Source organism: Halichoerus grypus, chromosome 1 (genome assembly GCF_964656455.1).
Source record: "Halichoerus grypus chromosome 1, mHalGry1.hap1.1, whole genome shotgun sequence".
In the NCBI taxonomy this organism is placed as follows: Eukaryota; Metazoa; Chordata; class Mammalia; order Carnivora; family Phocidae; genus Halichoerus; species Halichoerus grypus.
Window position 1 is genome coordinate 85223367 of NC_135712.1, and position 17860 is coordinate 85241226.

The 17860-nt window shown below is 44.9% G+C and overlaps 1 protein-coding gene and 1 non-coding gene across 3 annotated transcripts in view; one reads left to right on the top strand and one right to left on the bottom strand.

Annotated features, from left to right (window-relative positions):
• The window catches only part of USP13 (ubiquitin specific peptidase 13), a 128674-nt gene that overhangs the window by 105776 nt on the left and 5038 nt on the right, over nt 1-17860 (bottom strand). The window lies entirely within an intron of this gene.
• Nucleotides 2534-2710, top strand: LOC118550796 (small nucleolar RNA SNORA81). Its single transcript, XR_004924747.1, has one exon. It is a non-coding gene; the product is annotated as a small nucleolar RNA SNORA81 (small nucleolar RNA).

Genomic DNA, 17860 nt, shown 5'->3' on the forward strand with positions numbered 1-17860 from the left:
CCTGAACTGTCACTAATTAGCTCTGTGGCCTAAAGGTTGTCATTCAGTCTCTAAGCTTCAGTATTTTCTTTCATAAGCATGGCCAGCAATAATTCCCACCTCACAGGGTTTCGTTAAGTTCAAAGGGGGTGAGCTTTTCTGCCCGTGGACGTATCGTTAAAGTCTCCCCTCCCACCGCCGTCATGTCTAAGTCAGAGTCTCCCAAAGCTGAACAGCTGCGGAAGCTCTTCAGCACAGGTCTGAGCTTTCAAACAACCGAGGAGTCTGAGGAGCCATTCTGAGCAATGGGGAATGCTTACGGACTGTGTGGTAATGAGAGACCCAAACACCAAGAGCTCCAGGAGCGCTGGGTTTGTCACATAAGCCACTGTGGAGGAGGTGGATGCAGCCATGAACGCAAGGCCACACAAGGTGGATGGAAGAGTTGTGGAACCAAAGAGGGCTGTCTCAAGAGAAGATTCTCAAAGACCTTGTGCCCACTTAACTGTGAAAAAGATTTTTATTGGTGGCATTAAAGAAGACACTGAAGAACATCATCTAAGAGATTATTTTGAACAGTATGGGAAAATTGAAGTGATTGAGATCATGACTGACCGAGGCAGTGGCAAAAAGAGAGGTTTTGCTTTTGTAACATTTGATGACCATGACTCTGTAGACAAGACTGTCATTCAGAAATACCATACTGTGAATGGCCACAACTGTGAAGTAAGGAGAGCCCTATCTAAGCAAGAGATGGCTAGTGCTTCATCCAGCCAAAGAGGTCGAAGTGGTTCTGAACTTTGGTGGTGGTCGTGGAGGTGGTTTTGGTGGGAATGACAACTTTGGTCGTGGAGGGAACTTCAGTGGTCGAGGTGGCTTTGGTGGCAGTCTAGGCGGTGGTGGATATGGTGGCGGTAGGAATGGCTATAACGGATTTGGTAATGATGGAAGCAACTCTGGAGGTGGCGGAAGCTATAATGATTTTGGCAATTACAACAATCAATCCTCAAATTTTGGACCCATGAAAGGAGGAAATTTTGGAGGCAGAAGCTCTGGCCCCCATGGTGGTGGAGGCCAATACTTTGCCAAACCACGAAACCAAGGTGGCTATGGTGGTTCCGGCAGCGGCAGTAGCTACGGCAGTGGCAGAAGGTTTTAATTACTACCAGGAAACAAGGCTTAGCAGGAGAGGAGAGCCCGAGAAGTGACAGGGAAGCTACAGGTTACAACAGATTTGTGAACTCGGCCAAGCACAGTGGTGGCAGGGCCTCGCTGCTACAAAGAAGACATGTTTTAGACAATACTCATGTGTATGGGCAAAAAACTCAAGGACTGTATTTGTGACTAATTGTATAACAGGCTATTTTAGTTTCTGTTCCGTGGAAAGTGTAAAGCATTCCAACAAAGGGTTTTAATGTAGATTTTTTTTTTTTTGCACCCATGCTGTTGATTGCTAAATGTAATAGTCTGATCATGACACTGAACAGATGTGTCTTTAAAAAAAAAAAAAAGTTAAAAAGGGGTGAGATACATTTCGTGCTGTAAAGCATTACATAAACAATAGCAATTATTTATTAAGAGCTACAGTTCCGTGTGCCACGTGTATCTCCTATTATCTCAATTATTTTATAATTGGGGGAAATAAGCAGAAGGAAGAAAACAGTGAGTCTGACATCCACACTGGCTGGGGGCAACAAATACTAATCTATCAGAAAAACATATTAACCAACTAGCGAGAGAACCAAGAAATTAGCAAGTGGAAGAAGAAACATGTTCAAGTACAGCATTTTTCTGGAGAAAAACACAGAATAGCTATATAATGCAAGAGTTTACAAAGTAATCTCTAAAATAGTCATAAAGTCTTTGCTAATCTCATTGCCAAGAGTTTTTGACTTACTAGGGAATTTGATAAAAAATCTAATATACCCCAAACATTCATTCTCAATTTCTGGGGTCACCTGATACTGTCACAAAGTCCATAATCAGAGAGGAAAATGCTTTAGCACTCAGAGGCAAATGGCCCCACATAGGGAAGATTCTATGACAGACATCCTCGGGTCTCGTCCACCCCACACACGGCTGGCTTCTGAAGCCCTGTGTGTCCCTCCACCAGCAGCTCTGAGACGGGGGTGCTACCCACAGCACTTGCCACCAGTACTAAAACTTCAGGACACAGTGAGATCCAAATCTCTTTAAAAGCTACCCCATATAGAACAAACACTTCAGTCTAATGATCCATGCTTTCTTCCCTCTTGCCGTATTAATGTCTACGTAGTGATCCTGTAAGACTCTTTTCACGTTCAAAGGCAGTACTCCATGCCATGTGCTCTGAACACCTTCTTTCGCTAATGATAAGCCTATGCTGACAAGTCTTTCTCTCCCAATTCCTTTGGCTGATAGCCTGGGGTCAGAGATGAGCTGACTCTTAGTTTTCCAACCCTCAACCTCATGCTCTCATTAACCAGCTGCACCCCCACTAAGACTACTGCCCTGGAAAATACCGTAAAGCAGTTGCCTTCCTGTGGCCGAAAGTGCAGCCTTGAAATCGGGCAGGACCTTCTTTTGCATAAGCACTGTGCTAAAATTGCAGAAACTAAGATCACGTCTTGGGTTTTGTAATGATGCTAGGCAAAGTACATTCAAGAAGAAAAGGAACTGCCCCAGAGTGTAAAGACTGGGGTGAGTCTCTCAATGTCCAGTGTCCTTTGTCTTAAGGTGTGATGCACTATGTCTTTAGAGAAAAATAAAAATAGGGGGCACCTGGGTGGCTCAGTTGGTTGAGCATCCAACTCTTGATTCAGCTTGGGTCATGATCTCAGGGTTGTGAGATCGAGCCCCCATGTAGAGCTCTGAGCTCAGTTCAAAGTCTGGCTTGAGATTCTCTCTCCTCCCTCTGCCCTTCCGCCACCCTCACTTCACTTTCTCTCTCCCTCTCTAAAAAAATAAAAAATGTTGGGCGCCTGGGTGGCTCAGTTGGTTAAGCGACTGCCTTCGGCTCAGGTCATGATCCTGGAGTCCCGGGATCGAGTCCCACATCGGGCTCCCTGCTCAGCAGGGGGTCTGCTTCTCCCTCTGCCCTCTTCCCTCTCGTGCTCTCTGTCTCTCATTCTCTCTCTCTCAAATAAATAAATAAATAATCTTAAAAAAAATAAATAAATAAATAAAAAATAAAAAAATAAAAAATGTTTAAAGAAAGAAATCATGCAGATTAGAAAACTACCAATTGACAGTGAAATACAACTTGAAGAATAAGAGGGCAGAATACAAAATAATGCTTTTCTCAAGTGATGATGGTAGAGTGCTTTATTATTATTTTTTTAAGATTTTATTTATTTATTTATTTGACAGAGAGAGACACAGCGAAAGAGGGAACACAAGCAGGGGGAGTGGGAGAAGGAGAGGTGGGCTCCCCACCGAGCAGGGAGCCCGATGCGGGGCTTGATCCCAGGACCCTGGGATCATGACCTGAGCCGAAGGCAGACGCTTAACAACTGAGCCACCCAGGCGCCCTGGTAGAGTGGTTTATTAAATTAAAACAGGTTATAAATGAAATTCAGATATATTGCAGTAATTTTTAAAATAAATTTTAGCATGCATGAGGATTCCAAAAATATACTCATTCTATGGTAACTGCTTAATATATGTCAAAACACAAAATGCGGGAAAATCACTGATTAAAGTTAATGGGACAGGGCGCCTGGTGGCTTAGTTGGTTAAGCGACTGCCTTTGGCTCAGGTCAGGTCATGATCCCGGGGTCCTGGGATTGAGTCCCACATCGGGCTCCCCCTACTCTGAGAGGAGCCTACTTCTCCCTCTCCCTCTGCCTGCCACTCCCCCCACTTGTGCTCTCTCTCTCTTCGTCAGATAAATAAATAAAAATCTTTAAAAAAGAAAAAAAAGTTAATGGGACAGTGAGACAACAGTATACAATAAAATTAACCTCGATCTACGTCTTATACCAAACATGGAATAAGGTCCAAGAGCTCCAAGAGATAAGCATTTAAAAAACCAGAATAGAGCAGAAGAGCATATTTATCCCACTTATTAAGGGGAAAATAATTTCTGGCCAAGAAAATATAGGATAGAGAGATGGTGTAGTTGAGTATAAAAATGTAAACACTAATGAACAAGTTTTACACTACAAAAAAAAATGAAACAAATAGAAAACCAATCACAACAGAATGAGGAAAGATGTAAAGTACAATGAAGAAAAGTTTATATCCAAATTATGTAAAAATTGATAAAATTACAAGATGTCAGCATTCAGTTTCAACTTGGTAAGTTTTTCTTTTAAGATCGTTTAGTTTTAATTGTGAGAAAATATTAAAATCAAATCATCACATTCTCACTACCTCCTGAAGTAATAAGCACATTAAAACAATCTCAAGGCAAGTATATGCCTACTAAACTAGCAAAAAATATTAAAATTACAAAGCCTGAAGCCAAAGAGAAAACCTGTATATGTACTCTCACAATATAAATCGGTTCCATCTTTCTAGAGATCAATACAACTATGACCCTTTGACACAGTATTTCTCCTTTGGGTACAGACTGCAGGAACCCAAAAGAAAAAGGAAAAAAAAAACCCTAATTTGCACAAAAATATTCACAGATGCACTATTTATAATAGGAAAAAGAGCTCCCAAACAGAGGAGCTAAGAACTTGTGGCATATAAACACAACAAAATATTATAATGTTATTTTTCTTTTTTCAAGATTTTTTTTAATTCAAGTTAGTTCACATATAGTGTAGTATTAGTTTCAGGGATAGAATTTAGTGATTCGTCCAGTGCTCATTACATCACATGCCCACCTTAATGTCCATCACCTAGTTACCCCTTCCCCCCACCCACCTCCCCTCCAGCAACCCTCAGTTTGTTTCCTAGAGTTCAGTGTCTCTTATGGTTTGTCTCCCTCTCTGATTTCATCTTGTTATATTTTTTTCCTCTCTTCCCCTATGATCCTCTCTTAAATTCCACATATGAGTGAGATCATATGATAATTGTATTTCTCTGATTCACTTATTTCGCTTAGCATAATACCCTCTACTTCCATCCATGTCATTGCAAATGGCAAGATTTCATTCTTTTTGATGGCTGAGTAATATTACGAATTGTATGTCATGTATATAGGACATAGTATAGAATTGTATACAGTATGCACAGAAAAATAATGTTCATGAAAAAAACACATGCCGATGACAAGGAGGAAAAGAAGAGAGGAAGGGAAGTCTGTTCATTGACCAAGACCTAAAATGAAGCTGGAATGTCATCAACGGTTTTATATTTAAGTTCTTCACCTTGGGGCTCACAGCCTTACCTCCCATTACCTTTGTGCTGGGTCCAAAGAAGTGTTTGTCAGAGTACTATCACGAAGGACCAGATTGTTTGGTGTTGTGTTTCGTTTTGTTTCTGTTCGTTAAGGAAAGACATGTGACCCCACTGCACGTGACTAGTCCCGGCTCCAGCCAGCTGTGAACTTACTCCCACGTGTAAGTCCCACAAAACCCAAATGGGTCTATACGCTGTTCAAACTAATCCACTGCTCACACACTTGGATGTGGCTACAATGTCAAGTTGCTATAGAAATTTCTAAATGCTTACTCTCAGTGTTTGTACTTACCTCTTGGAACCAGTCAGCTGACCCCACTTGAGTAGCCCTGGCCTCGAGCTACCAGCTGCCATGTCCACACCCCATTCTTAGAACTGCCCAGGACACTACAGTTCTAAGAGTGTCTCATGGTCAAGAAAGCGTCACTTCAAGGACCTTCAGAGACATCGGGTCAGGCCCCAGACCTTCAGGGCAGCCCACACCAAAACCAGCTACATACACCAATGTCTCCATGAATGTACAAGCTCCCCAGATCCCACGCCTGTCCACTTGCCCACCGACCATCCTGTGCCCGTAACCGATTCCCGTATCTCCTGGCTCATCACCCTGTGCGGCTGGTCCGTAACCCCAAATCCACTTGTATTTCATGACTGTTAGCATCTCATTCACTGAAATCTGTGGCTGTGAGAAACCCAGGCGTCCTTCATTTGAGGCCACCATGTTCAGATCCTGAATCACACATTCGCTCCTTGAGGGCAGGGAAATCACGTCACGTTCATTACTAAATTCCAACAACAGTACCTGGTACAGAGCAGAACTGAAGAAACAGTATTGGACTGAGTGGCAAAGTTTGTGTAGTTATTTGTCATCCAGTCCCAGAGTTTAGTCTCTCTCTGGAACTGATGCTCAGCACCCTTCTGATCTGTATTTAAGACACTTCAGAGCACAGGCTCCATTTCAAGTCTTTGACAGAACTAAACAATGAGGATCATCAAAAGAAAGCTGGTGGCCATGCACAGAAGAACAGCCCCCGGCATCTGCAGGAACACTAGTTTTTCAGGTTTGTTCAGCTAAAGCTAGGCTCTCAGCAGCTTGAACACTTGAACCCCGTTACCCCAGCTCCCCTCCTTTCTGTGACCAAGCCAGCCTCACTGGTTCTTCAGGACAGTGGCTGCCATGTCCACACCCCATCCCACCTTAGACCCGATCTGGCTCCTACTTCCAGAGGCCACCCAGCCCAGAATGGCCAGTGTGCACTTTTCTGCATGCTCTCAGCTAAATAACATTCTAATGATCATTTTCATGATGCGCTAAACAGAAACTTGACCAACATGCAAGACTTGATTTGGAAACCTGAAATCACAAGGAAGTCAAGAAATGTTATTCAGGGCTTCTCTAAAGTTCTATAATGATCCCCTACGACAATTTCTCCCACCCCACAATCAAACCACGAGAAAGGAGCAACATTAGAAGCCCATGCGTTGCTTAAACCCACTCTTCAAAGCATTTCAATATAAACATGATATACAAACATTTGTTCATTTATTACTTTACATTGTATTATCCTACATGCTATTCAGAAGTAACATCGAGGACAAAGTCACCTTTCTTTACACTGCTGCCTTTTAAAAAAATATTAAAACCAAGGCGAATATAAAGGTCAAGGTTACATGTTTTCAGAATAGCAAGTGAACAGTCATTTTAAATAAAAATACACCACATTGTCAATCGGTAAGTGTTCAGAGAACTTTGTTTACGATGGTGTGTTCTTGGAGACCGGCCTCCGCTGGAAGACAGGAAGGGAGAGCGAGCCTGTGTGAGCAGTGCACTCAGGAAACAAAGTTGCTGCGTAACGCTTGTTTTTATAACCACAGACCAGTGTGGAAAACAAGCCGCCATCGCCGCAAAGAGAAACATGATGTAGGTAGATGGCGTCACAACAAATCCCCGTCCAGGACAAATTCCATACTAATACCCAGGAAGGCTGTGACTCACACATTCATGCAAAAGGGAGATGAAAAGGATAAGAAAACAGTATTTTCTAGAACACTGATTAAAAAAAAAGGGAAGAAAAAGAAATGAACTGAATTAGCTACTTGTAACAGTGAAAGGAAATCACCTGAATGCCCAAGAACAGATTTCTTTAGTAATTTATACATCCATGAACTGTAACACCCTTCAGCCATTTAAGATTTATTTGTAATGCGTATTTACTGAAAGGAAAAGCTCTGCACAGTATTTTTGAGTGAAAAGATCAGGGAACCAAACAGCACTTATGATGTTACAATATACGCAACGTGCTGGCCCTGCACGTTGTGGAACGTCATCTCTGCACGCACAACTCACACGGGATGGTTTTCTTCGTGTTGTCTTTCACATTTTCTAATTTTCTTCAGGAAAACTGATTCACTTTTTAATAGCAGAAACAACCAAATGTGTTTAGAACTAATTATATGTATACATAATAGAACGAGCAGTTGTTCAAATGTTCCCTTTTCTTAACCCAAGCTTTCTTCAGGCTTTCGCAACCAACTTCATAGCTCTAAGGGGCTGTATGTTCTTGCTACTCCCAGTAATTAAGATTATCTGAAATAACTAAGATTATCTCAAAATGTGTGGCTTAGGAGATTTGGGAACACACAAGTAAAAGAGGGGATGAAGTGTGTAATCTCAGGGAGATAGATGAGAATGTGGTGACAAGAGAGAAGTGAAACAAAGCCAGGTCCCTGTACCCCAGCCCAGGTAGATGCCATCTGTGTTCATAGAAGGGGATTCAGAGATCGTCTGTGTGGAGTGGGGAAAAGCTGTGAAGGAGAATGAGGCAGTGATGTCTCCTCTGGGGGTTACAGAAGTTGGTGGGGTGTGGGGCAGGAGGAGTTGATTCAGCAGAGGGAGAGAAAGACAAGCCCGGTTGGTGCTCTGATGACATTTACATCCTACTACAAGATCACTCTGGCTACTGGGGGGAACTGTAGGGTGGGGGCAAAGAGAATATAAGGTTACAAAGCTATTACGCAGTCTAGAACCACACCACCACTGGCCACATGGAAATATTTAGCTCTAAATTAATTTAAATTAGTTATATTAGAAGTTCAGTTTCTCAAACACAATGGCCACGTGGCAAGTGCTCAAGAGCCACATGGGTTACCATACTGGAGATGCAGAACAATTCCATCACCACAGAAAGTTCTTTTAGACAGCCCCTGTCTAAACAAGTCAAGATGGTGGCTTAGCCTGGGGGAGGTGGCAGGAAGTCAGGGAAGGGGACTCACAGCAGGGACAGGGAAACTTTGGCAGGTGCAGGTTATAATTTTAAGAAAGAGTCCCTGAGCAAAAAGATGGATTAGAGAGGGGTGTGTGGAAAAGGGCAGAATCAAGGACAGCTCCTGTTTTAACTCATTAGACTCATAAGACTACCCACCTCTCTGTTGAACTCTTGCTTTCATCAAACAACCACCTGCCCATTAATTCTGCCTCTCAGGTACTTTCACATCTGAATGGTACCTATAAATATTCCAATGACCAGAGCACAGATCCCCAGTACATTCTGGCTTCTAGAGCCAAACAAACAGACAATAGTTTGTTTTTTTTCTTTTCAAGATTTTATTTATTTGACAAAGAGAGACACAGCGAGAGAGGGAACACAAGCAGGGGCAGAGGGAGAGGGAGAAGCAGGCTTCCTGCAGAGCAGGGAGCCCGATGCGGGGCTCCATCCCAGGACCCTGGGATCATGACCTGAGCCGAAGGCAGACGCTTAACGACTGAGCCACCCAGGCGCCCCTGGACAAGAGTTTTTAAATGCAAAAATTAAGTACAGGCAGATGGGAAGCCAATGGGCAATAAGAAAGTAAAACAAGGTTCCAGATCAAGGGCAGCAAGCATGCAATCCACAGAAAGGGGACATATGATGAGGAAAAAGCACTATCAAAAAACAGGCTGGACAGCAAGGAAACACTCAAACACCTCGCCAGTAGAACAAAACTTCCAGAATACAATATTTGCAAAATCCAAAAACCTTGCTTCCAAAAGCAAATCCACTGAAATAAAATTATCCATATAAACTAAGTAGAAAAAAACAAATGTATGTAATCCCAGGAGAGTGTAGGCCTCTCCTGGACATCGATAAATCTTGCTTGTGGCCATGAAGTGTTAAGAAAAAATACAAATGTTGATGCAGTAATGATTCTTCCCATTTGCTCCAACTTTGCCATTTTCCTCTCTGCAGAGGGCTCCCACATATGCCTTAGAGCCGCACAGCCAACCCAGACAGCTAAAGGCAGACTCCAAACAGCTACGTTTTAACACACTGTATATTTACTGTTCCACCTATCAGTCATTTAGGAACTTTTTTCCTAAGGATAAAACCACATCCTTGCTCTGGGTATTTGGAGCAATGAGGATGCTGTCACCCAAACAGCTGGGGAGGGGTTTTGGCAAGGCATGAGGAACAGCTACTACAAGGTTCACAGGACAAATGAGCAAAATAAAACTTGTCAGAGTGAGGACACTGAAGTGAGCACCTTCGGCAGGGCTAACCTGAAGCTACAATCCACGTAAGCAGTTCCCAGTTTACATATAAAAAGAGAAAATGTGAAACCACCTATCAAAGGTAAAAACGTTTTATAATCATTTCTTCTCATTTTTAAAAAGAGATGGTTTTCTTCAGGATGCATTTCCCCTGACAAACTATATTAAACATGAAGATTAGGTTTCCAGGCTAACCCATAAAAGCCCATCACTACGAGCTGGATTTGAGTATGTATAATGGCCCTGAACAGAGCTCCCCCGCAAGGAGGCCAGCAAACACTCCTGCCCAAGGCTTTTGCTGAAGGGCAGAGCCTCATGCGGAATTGCCAAGTACAGGCTGTCTCTCCTTGGCAACCCCAAGACACTATAAATCTCATTTCACATTCTTCTCAGAAGGATCCCCTCCCAACTAAATCCCACTTAAAGAGATGGCTAGCATTAAGCAGGTTTAATGGGAAGGCATGATTATAACATCCCTTCCAGGCAGGTACTACAGAGGGAAAGGCCAAGGCTCAGGGAAATTCAGTGAAATTAAGACACCTGCTGAAGTCTTACTGCTACTAAGTAGTAATGGGGTGGGGGGAGGGGCCGGGACCCAGGCCAGTCCGGCCCTCCACATGCTGCCTGGGGCAACTGAGAAGCAGACGTTGTTTTGGTGGCAGGAGCCAGGTGGGCGGCTGTGGGCAAGCACATGCTTCACGGAGGCTTGGGGAAAAGAGCAGTTTCTTCCTTTTTTTACCAAGGCCGTCTCATTCCAGGAAAGCAGACGGGGCAGGCGAAGGAGAGCACCCCACACAAGTAGCTTGTGCCAGGTGCTCTGCCAGGCTTTCCTGAAGGGGAGGAGAGAGGCTCCAGCAGGACCCACCAGCTCCACTTCCCAAACTCCAAAGGACAGCTGGAGTCCCTGGGAGGTGGCTGCCCCAGGCTGACAGCCCCCCGACAGAACAGTGGCAAGGCCCAAGGTGCTGGGCTCCGGACCACCGGGCCCCCAGAGCCCACCCACCCTCATCAACCGATGTCCAGCCAGTGGGCTGGATCTGTCGGTGGTCCTGCTCTGCTGGTGCAGGCCTAGAGAAACAGTGCATATCGGCTGGGGCTCCGTCCAAAGCTTCAGGCTTGAGACTCAATGGCAGAACATGCCCAAAGGCACACGTCCAAAGGCGCAAATCAGCAGCTGTGCCTAAAGGATACAATATGTGAATTACTTTCACCCTTGTCCCCTGCCCACTCCTCTCTCCTCCTGGCCAGTCAATCCACTGATCCCACTAACAGACCACCAAGCGTATTTCGAAGAACTGCTGGGGACAGAGACATCTGTGTCCAGGTCACCACTTTGAGCAACACCCAAAGAATTAACCAGGGCCAAGAAAGCGACACTTGGTCGCATCAGGAGAAAAGTTTTCATAATTGCAACTCACAAGAGCCGTCAGGCTCTGGGCCAATCGCCCATGTAGTCAATATGGGGCAGATTTACTCTAGAGTGATTTTATTTCATACAACAGTCAAGTCTGCATGTATTCCCTCTGTAACTACTCGTGGAACAGGATTATCTGTTCAAATTTCTAATTCCTGGAGGAAATACTGCCCCAGACTCCTGTCTGAGCTTCTCCACGCAGCACCCACCCACCTGATTTGACCGACTCACCCTCGTATATGCCCTTGATACACTCCATCCGTCCCGCTACAAACCCTGAAGTGACCTTTAGCTCCTCCCACTCCTTCATCTGCAGCATATTCTAAGTCACTAAGTTGCGCTGTACCTTTCATCAAAATGTCTACTGAGTTTAGTCCCATCACTCTGCCATCTCTCTCCCCACTATCGTCACCCTCATGAAAGCATCACCCCCCCAATATTACTACTACCCCGATTCCTATTCCAGTTCTCCCCACCTCCCAACCTTAGTCCTCCTTCGGCTTCCAGGACAGCCACAGCAAGTAACCAGTGTCCTCGAGCTGCTCCCTGGCTCCCGGCTGGCCAGCCCATCGGTCGAACTTTACCAAGGCCAACCTTTATAACCCGCAGAGGATTCAGCCTTGCTTTTCAGTTGCCCAAGTAATCCTCTCTTCCTCACATATGTCCCAAGCTTAGTGCCACCTCCATGCCTCTGTCCCTTCCTCCCCCAAAATGCCACTTTTCAGATCCCATCCAGGTGTCCAGACCAGTACTTTTCTAGATTGTATTGATTATTCCTGCATCTGAAATCTCCATTCGTACATGGTAAGTGTCACAATGTTTAAAATTTAATACTCTGTAAGTGCTTCAGGGTCTAAGGTCATGACACGTCAGGGCTTAAGTCCCATCTGTGTCACGCACCAGTCTTTGAACAAGTCCCTGAGCAAGCTACATAACCTCTCTGACTCTGTTTCCTCTTCTGTGAAACAGGGCAACAATAGTAATTATCACTTACAAGCCAATTACTATTGTAATTAAATGAGATAATGTATATAAAAGTACCCAGCACCGTGTTTGACTCCTAGTAGACACTCAAAATTGGCGCTCATACTCCATATTATGCTAGAAACATCCATGTCACACTCTTCTTTACTGTGGTCCTGTTTCCCTCCTAAACACTCAGACCCTCCCAGGGCAGTGCTGGGTACATAGTAGGCTCTAAGTAAGTATGAATACTTGCTAATTAACACAAAACAAATTGTTTTATTTTTAATTTCATCACAGGAAGCACACATACTGTTGTGCACCTCAAGCACCATCTCTAGTCTGGAGGCGTATTCAGATTCATTAAATTCTTGTCATTATTGCATTGACCTGCTGTTCCAGACCTAAAAATAGGTGCTCTTGTTCCCATCTTCCCTGTGCTTGGGGACAAGAGGAGTCCTGGGCTGACTGCCCATAATACTGAACATGAGCAGCAGCCAGAGGCCCGGGCTACCTCCACAGAGACCAGCCCTCTTGTCATCTCCCCGAGGAGCACTCTGTGTGATCACATCCACCAAGATCCCTCTGGCGCCCAAAATCACAACACACAAAACACCTAGGAAGGACCCAAGACACCTCTCCCTAGCTTGTCAAGGGTCAAGTTTACGACTTTTTAGATTATAATATGACAAAATAAAAATATGGTATTGGTTACTTTTAATAACATTTTTTATTCCAAAATACATGTACATGATTTTTAAAAATTAGAAAAAACAGGGGCGCCTGGGTGGTTCAGTCGCTTAAATGTCCAACTCTTGATCTCAGCTCAGGTCTCAATCTCACAGTGAGTTCAAGCACCCTGTTGGGCTCCATGCTGGGCATGGAGCCTACTTAAAAAAAAAAAAAGAAGAGAGAGAAAAACAGAAAAGATGCAGCCTCAGCAGCACAGGTGCACAAGACCCCAAGTGTTCCATGTCCTCAACAATCAGGATCCCACCCATGACAGAGATGTACAAAGTGCTTCGTGAGCAAAGGAAAATGAGTGTCTAACTCAGCTTGGGGACAAGGGAGTGGTGAGGGCTTTACAGAGAACATCTGAGCTGCTTTTTAAGGATCATTAGGGTTTTTCCCTGGGGGGGTGAGGGGTTGGGAGAAGGCATTCCAGGCCAAGGGAAGAGCATGCGCCAATGCATGGAGGGCTGAAGGCATGGAGCATGTGAAGAACACAAAGTCCCTTGGGCCTAAAAGAATGTAAGTAGAGGTTAGGTGTTAAGTGACAACACTGGCAAGGAAAGTTGGATCAACTTGGTAAACTGATGTGAGGTGCTATGTTAGGAAAGCCTGAATGGTGCTTTGAAAATATCTAGGCAGTGAAATGACATGATAAGACCCATGTTTTAGGAAAACTGAGGGTGCGGTGTGACAGACTGGAAGGAAGGCAAGATGGTCAGTTAAGAAAATTCTTATGCAACAGTCCAGGCAAGAGATGATGAGGACTTGAGCCTGGGCCGTGGATAAGGAGAGAGGAGGCTACCCCGGAACCTGGTCTCTAGTGGGATGTAATATAAAAGAGAGGGAGAACTTTTGGCTTTCGCCTCGGAGGAGGCGAAGGTGCGACTCGCTTCAGTGGTCCCGAATCCGGACTCATCCGACACCAGCTGCCTCCGCCATGCCGCCTAAGTTCGACCCCAGCGAGAACAAAGTCACGTACCTGAGGTGCACCGGTGGTGAAGTCAGAGCCACATCTGCCCTGGCGCCAAAGATCAGCCTGCTGGGCCTGTCTCCGAAAAAGGTTGGTGATGACATCGCCAAGGTGACCAGTGATTGGAAGGGTCTAAAGATTACAGTGAAACTGACCATTTAGAACAGACAGGCCCAGATTGAAAGGGTACCTTCTACCTCTGCCCTGATTATCAAAGCCCTCAAGGAACCACCAAGAGACAGCAAGAAGCAGAAAAACATTGAGCACAGTGGAAGTATCACTTTTGATGAGATTGTCAATATTGGCCGACAGATGCGGCACCAATCTTTAGCCAAAGAACTCGCTGGAACCATTAAAGAGATCCTGTGGACTGCCATGCTAATGGCCACCACCCTCATGACATCATAGATGACATCAACAGTGGTGCCATGGAACGCCCAGCTAGTTAACTACAAAGGAAAATATTTCAATAAAGGATCATTTGACAAAAAAAAAATAAAAATAAAAAGATGGGGCACCTGGCTGGCTCAGTCAGTGAAGCGTCTGCCTTTGGCTCAGGTCATAATCCCAGGGTCCTGGGATCGAGCCCCACATCGGGCTCCCTGCTCAGCGGGGAGCCTGCTTCTCCCTCTCCCACTCCCTCTCCCTCTGCTTGTACTCTCACTCTCTATCAAATAAATAAATAAAATCTTTTAAAAAATAAAATAAAACAAAATAAAATAAAAGAGGGAGATACACGCATGCCCACAGCAGCCTTACTCACAATAGGCAAAAATGGAGGCAAGCCAAGTGTCCATCAGCAGATGAATGGATAAACAAGATGTGGTCTACACATACAATGGAATGTTACTCAGCTTTAAAAGGGAAGGAAATTCTGACACATGCTACAACATGGACAAACCATACAAACATGGTAAGTGGAATAAGCCCGTCACAAAAGGGTAACTACTGTATGGTCTCGCTTCCATAAGGTGGTACCTAGAGCAAATTCAGAGACAGAAAACAGAATGATGGTTGCCAGAAGCTGGGAGGCTGGTGGGCTGGGGAGTTATTGGTAAAAGGGGACAGAGTTTCAGTTTTGCAAGATGAAGAGCTCCAGAGAGGCACGGTGGTGATGGTCATGGAACAACGTGAATGTCCTTTAATGCCACCAAACAGGACGCTTAAACACCGTTAAGATGGTTAAATTTATGTTATGTGCATTTTATACAATTTTTTTGAAGATTTTATTTATTTATTTGACAGAGAGATACACAGCGAGAGAGGGAACACAAGCAGGGGGAGTGGGAGAGGGAGAAGCAGGCTTCCCACGGAGCAGGGAGCCCGATGTGGGGCTCGATCCCAGGACCCTGGGATCATGACCTGAGCGGAAGGCAGACGCTTAACGACTAAGCCACCCAGGCGCCCCTTATACAATTTTTTATAAAGCAAGGGAGGGAGAGGGAGGCAGAGCTGATAATACTGTACATCTCCCAGCCTGTGGCCCTAAATGAAGGGCAGCACCCTTAACTGCACTCCAGTCCACAGGAAGAACAACGCAGGGGAGTGAAAACAGAATTCAGAGCTGCACAGATACAACTGAGGACACAAACTTTCCCAAGCGGCTCCCTGACAGGATCAGCATTGTCTCCTACATTCCCAGACTCTAAAAATGATACAGCTTGAAAGATAATTAACGGCAGCCAAAAAGAGACAGGAAGTGCCTTCTTGATTATTCATTTGGGAAAGCGGGATTCTAGTGTATGTGGGGCAGATTACACATATACGTCAATTTCACTCCTTCCTGAAACCCAAAGAAAAGAACAGTAAAGACATCATGTCTTTAAGAAACATCAACCGTAGCAACAAAATCTGGAAACCGGACTGCAGATGGAGAAGCAGTACAAGACTAAGAGGAGCCGACAAAGAGGATTCCTGCAGCGGAGAAAACCAAGATCCGATCTGATGTCCACCCCAGAATTTCCCAGAGACTCCAGAACTAGTAGCTCCAGGAACTCTGAAAGCTGAGGTGGAACAAGGGCTGAAGGAAGAACAGCGCAGGGGAGTGAAAAGAGAATTAGCACTCAAGAAGGAAGGTTTGAAAATCCGTCTAGGTAGCAATCAGAGCCCCAAATCCCTCCTCCAAGCGCAGTGGGCCCTCCCACATGGGCAAACCACAAGAGGTTTATTCTCTAGAGCAGGTAAAAACATGGGACTCGGGTCTGTGGGACAAGGAGCTCAGTTAAGAACAGGAGTTCCATTAGGAATACATGGAGACTTAGAGGTATGTGTGTAATGTATGTGTATAAGTCCGGATGTGGACCAAAAATACCAACTATTCTAAGTATTTCAGGCAGGAAGGGATTTAATACAGGGAATTAGAGGGTACGTAATCATGGTTAGAGCTGTGAGAGCCAAGGTCAGAGAAACCACCACTCATGTTCAGGAAATCCAGATGCACAAGCATCGTAAGAAACTGCATAGATGATCCCAGCTCCCCCATGGCTGAGGTGGCCTGGAGTCCCAGAAGGATACTCTGAAGCTGACAGGAAAATCCCACACCTGGCACGGCTGTTGCTACAGTAACAATGTAGCTTCTCCTTCTGAAACTCTCCCTGGCAGAATCAAAATCAGAACCCTCCTGTCTAGGGGCATCTGGGTGGCTCAGTCGCTTAAGCGTCTGCCTTTGGCTCAGGTCATGATCTCAGGGTCCTGGGATCAAGCCCGAATCAGGCCCACTCAGGGGGGAGTCTGCTTCTCCCTTTCCCTCTGCTCCTCCCCCCACTCATGCTCTTTCTCTCTCTTCTTTCAAATAAATAAAATTTTAAAAGGAAAAAAAAAGGGTGCCTGGGTGGCTCAGTTGGTTAAGCGACTGCCTTTGGCTCAGGTCATGATCCAGGAGTCCCAGGATTGAGTCCCGCATGGAGTTCCCTGCTCAGCAGGGAGTCTGTTTCTCCCTTTGGCCCTCCCCCCCACCCATGCGCACGCTCTCTCATTCTCTCTCTCTCAAATAAATAAATAAAATCTTAAAAAAAAAAAAAAAAAGAATCCTCCTGTCAAAAGATTCTGGCAACGGTAGCATCCAGGCTCCCAGCCCCTACAATGTGGGAGACCGCTTAACAAAACGGGGATAGGGTTGAGAACCAGGAGACCAAATCCGGCCATATCCAATATCCAGATGCCGAGACCACCCTCGTCCTCTCCTCCCACTCAGTTCCCTGCTCCCTGGTACTGGCAGATAAACCTTCACTTTCCAGGCAGAAGATGACAAAAGTCTCCTAACCAGGGGCTAAAGGAAAAAAACCAGGATGCTAAAATTTAAGGTTCTCAAAGAAACAGCCCAACCAGATCACCCTCCAGTGAAGCTCACAGTCAACAGAATAAGGAATTCTCACCTCCAAAAAAGGCCGATTCCCAGCCAAGTTGCTGCAGTTTTTTTCAAAAGGTCCCAAATTCTCTAAACTTTAATTTGCTTCAAAAAGAATGTACAGGAGACATAGGACATCTGTAGTTGAGCTAAGATTAACAACCAATTATTCAGTCGCCACAAATGTGAAAATGTGAACCCGTAAAAGCCACAGTGCAGGGGGGATGTGTCACTGGAGTCACCGGTTGTGCCTACACATCGAACTCTGGAACTCTGGTTTTCGAAGTCCGACCTGGAAACCCTGTCATGCCCCCAAGGCCCTTCAAGTGATCTGCGAGGTCAAAACTATTTTCATAACATGAACTTATCTGCCTTTGCCACTCCTGTTCTCTCCTGAGCATACAGAGGCATTTTTAAGAGTCTGCATGACATCTGATGACACCATCACTGTAAAAGCTAACAGAATGGAAGTTGTTTTAAATTTTTCTCAGTCTTAATTTCTAACGGGGTAAATATCAATAGACAGAAACCACACAAAAGCCCTCTGGCATCCTCGAAAATATTTAAGAGTATATAGGGCCAAAAATCTTGAGAATC